The following is a 4,121-nucleotide window of genomic DNA, read 5'->3' on the forward strand; positions in this document are numbered from 1 at the left end:
CTGTCTGGATTGTCAATGGGGTGTTAAATTCTCCTACTATGATTGTATTACTGTCAGTATCTCCCTTTATGCCTATCAATATTTGCTTTATACATTTAGATATTCCTATGTTGGATGCATAAATGTTTACAACGGTTATTTTTCCCTTGTTGAATTGATCTCTCTATCATTACGTAATGCCCTTCTTTGTCTTTTGTTATAGACTTTGTTTTACAGTCTTTCTGTCTTATGTAAGTCTTGTTACCCAAGCTTTTATTTTGTTTCCATTTGCATTAAATATCTTTTTCCATTCCTTTACTTTCAGTCTGTGTGTGTCTTTCATTCTGAGGTGGGTCTCTTGCAGACAGCATATATATGGGTATTGTTTTCTTATCCATTCAGCTACCCTATGCATTTTTATTGGAGCAACTCATCCATTTACATCTAAAATTATTATTGATACATAAATAGTTATTGCCAATTTTATTCTTCATGTTTCTCTCTCTCTCTCTCTCTCTCTCTCTCCCTCTTAAAGAATGCCCTTTAACATTTCTTCTAATACTGGTGTGTTGATGACATACTCTTTTAGCTTTATTTATTTACTTTTTAATCCAGAAAAAAAAGTGTTTTCTTCCTAATGGAAAGACATAGGAGCTGCTTAGGTAAAAGAGATTCCTTTTCATTTTTTTATAGGATTATAGCCTGAACATTAGCAAAGAACCTTAAATAAGCCCCTCCAAGCCCTTTCCAGGTGGCACGTGTTTGTAGAGGAAACTGTCCATGACAATCTTCTACTTGCCTCATGTTTGAGAAGATGGTAGGTGAACCCCAACACTGAAATTAGGTGAAATGTTTATATGTCTGCAGTTTCTAACAGCAGTCTTGACTTCAAATATTCTGTGTAGTTGCCCCCACAAACAAATATTTGCCCAGGTTGCAAATTTGAATTTAGAAAATGTGGCCAGGGAAACATAGGTCCACTGTGTTTAGCGGCCCCATCAGTCCTAGCTTTAAAAGTTGGGCCTGAAAGACCCTTGCCGAGTCGCAGACTGTGCCCTTCAGGCACTAATAGAAAGCCAGCATTAACTACTTACTTTTAAAGGTTTACTTTCTTTGTAGAGCTGTAAGCCTAGGCCTTTCCAAAAAGTGCACATGTGCTGTCTCTGAGACTGTCAGCAGTTACTGGGCCCCTGCAAAAATTTTCCAACATAGGAGTAAGTCTCTTGGAACATTCAGTAGCAGTTTTCCTTTTGGTTTTGATGTTTTGCTTTAGACTCCCATACCCAGCCTGTTGGGTCCTATCATGGGAATAAGAGAGGCAGTGAAGGTGTACTTGAGCCAAGTAGCAGCATGGAAATCCCTCTACACTCTGAGAAATCAAGATCCAAATGTTCAAATCCCAGCAGGTCTGAATACCACTTAGCCCCACAGCAGGGAAAAAGAGTATATGTTGGAGCATTCTACTGACTGAAGAGCTCCCTGTGCAAAATTCAGTTATCTCAACAGGCAATATGGTTGCCCATTCCTTTAAGAAAACAGTCGTTTTGCTAAAGAGCAAAACTTCACACATAAGTCACATTAGTTTATTCAGTTACCTTTATCAAGAACTATCTAGTTGTTTTCTGTTTTTACTTTCTTGCATAAATTATTTAGCTTTCATTTGAAATATCATTTTGACTTTAAGTATTTGATAACGATGATGTCTTTAGGTATATTTATCACCTAAACAATAATAGAAGCAAAGTCAAGTGACTAACAATTAAGTGGAGCATAAAGTTCTCTCTCTGTGGCCAAAGAGTTCTCACTTGAAGTACTTTTATTATCCTAGCTGGGCAAGTGGTGGTTAGGATTCAGGTTTTCTCCTGAGTGCCTCGTAAAGAAGATAGTAACTTTGGCACCTTCCAACTGTAACAAGAAACTATTTTGTAAAAGGCTACCCTCAAGAATGCATACTTTCGTTTCTCTCACTCACATGTAACTAAATTTAAAGATGTATAATAATTAGTGTTGTGTTACCAGCAGTGGTTCTCAAACTTTGGTATGCATTAGACTCTCCTGGGGAACTTCCTATTTCAAAGGAAGTCCCCAGAGGCTCTATATTCCTTTCTGATACACCAATGTTGGAGAACCATGACCAGACCCTGCATCCACTTGCTACAGAATAACCAAAGCCCAGAGTTCTCAGCTGTCCACACGCTGACGCCAATCAAATCAGACCAGTGTCTGAGTTTTCAGGAGTACGTCTCCAATGCTTAATTACAACCACAGACTCAGATGCAAACAGGCTCCTAGAGAGCTGGAATCTGCTCATGTATCTGTGTGCTGTGTACAGACAGGCTCTGGTGATAATGTTTTCATCATAGCTTCCAGAAGACTCATTCTATGGGAAGATGATCATCAGAGAGAGCAAGTCAAGCCACACCAAGGGCAAAAAAAGGTCTGAGTCTCAGCTTCTCTAAAGCTAGGATTTCAGTCAATTAATAAAACTCACTCTGGCCCATCAGCAGATGAGTGGATTAAAAACAAACAAACCAAAAAATGGTGGTACATTTACACAATAGAATACTATGTGGCAGTAAAAAAGAAGGAACTCTTACTATTTGCAACAGCATGGATGGACCTGGCGAATATTATGCTAAGTGAAATAAGCCAGTCAGAGAAAGATAAGTGTCACATGATCGCACTCATATGTGGAATCTAATGAAAAAAAATAAATAAACTGATGAACAAAATAGATCCAGAGACATACAACCATCAATAGACTGATGAATTTCAGAGGGAAGGTGGAGTGTGGGGTATATGGGGGAGAGATTAATCAGGGAACTTATATGCATATATGCATGCTTGTGGACACAGACAATACTGTGGCAAAGGCTTGCAAGGGGCAGGTACGGGGAAGAGGGGGTCAATGGAGAAAAAAAGCTGATATCTGTAATACTTTCAATAATAAAGATAAATTTTAAAAAATGAAACTCACTCTGCAATCACAGGGCTGTGAGACACAGAAGGTCATTGTAATAAAAGCTGGTGTGGCATTTTCCTCCCTGGAGACTGTAGGAGTTCAGAGAGCCCTCTCTCTGGAGTAGTTTAAAGCACAGATCGGGCTGCACAGATGTGACTTGAAATTCTGTGACCTTCAGAGAGAATTGGTTTGCTTCCTGGAGTGGCTTAGAACATTTTCTCCATCCTGTAGCACTGGGTCAAACAGGTCTATACAATGGAGATGCAACTTCTCTCAAGAAGGAATAGGAAATGTGGAGAAAGACCATGAAGGCAGAAAATACTCTGGACCTTGACAGAATTTCTGCTCCCAAGATAATTTTTCCTGCTAATCCCCAACATAAAGAGCAGACCAATAATTGTTTGCTTTCCAGAAAACGAACATGTTTACTAAACTATGGTTTTAAATGAGGTACGTAGAAAGCAGGTGTCGGACTCTCATAGCCAGTTAGCCTGAAGGTCAAATCACCCCCGACAACAATCAAGGCTTAACTACAACAAGACTGCGCACAAAGACCACTAGGGGCTGCACCAAGAAAAGATAAAAAAAATGAGGAGACAAAGAAACAGGACGGAAATGTCAGAAATGGAAGATATAGAGCTCAAAACCACACTTTTAAGGTCTCTCAAGAACTGTCTAGAAGCTCCCGATAAACTTAGTAAGGCCCTCGAAAAGACTGGTGAGACCGCCGATAAATGTAGTGAGATCCTCAAGAAATCTAATGAGACCCTCGATGTTGTGATAAAGGACCAACTAGAAATTAAGCATACACTGACTGAAATAAAGAACATTATACAGACTCCCAACAACAGACCAGAGGAGCGTAAGAATCAAGTCAAAGATTCGAAATCCGAAGAAGCAAAAAACACCCAACTGGAAAAGCAAAATGAAAAAAGAATCTGAAAATACGAAGATAGTGTAAAGAACCTCTGGGACAGCTTCAAGCGTACCAACATCAGAATTATAGGGGTGCCAGAAGATGAGCCAGAGCAAGATATTGAAAACCTATTTGAGGAAATAATGACAGAAAACTTCCCCCGCCTGGTGAAAGAAATAGACTTACAACTCCAGGAAGCACAGAGAACCCCAAACAGAAGGAATCCAAAGAGGACCACACCAAGACACATCATAATTAAAACCC

Source organism: Myotis davidii, unplaced genomic scaffold, assembly GCF_000327345.1.
Source record: "Myotis davidii unplaced genomic scaffold, ASM32734v1 scaffold1572, whole genome shotgun sequence".
NCBI classification, from domain to species: Eukaryota; Metazoa; Chordata; class Mammalia; order Chiroptera; family Vespertilionidae; genus Myotis; species Myotis davidii.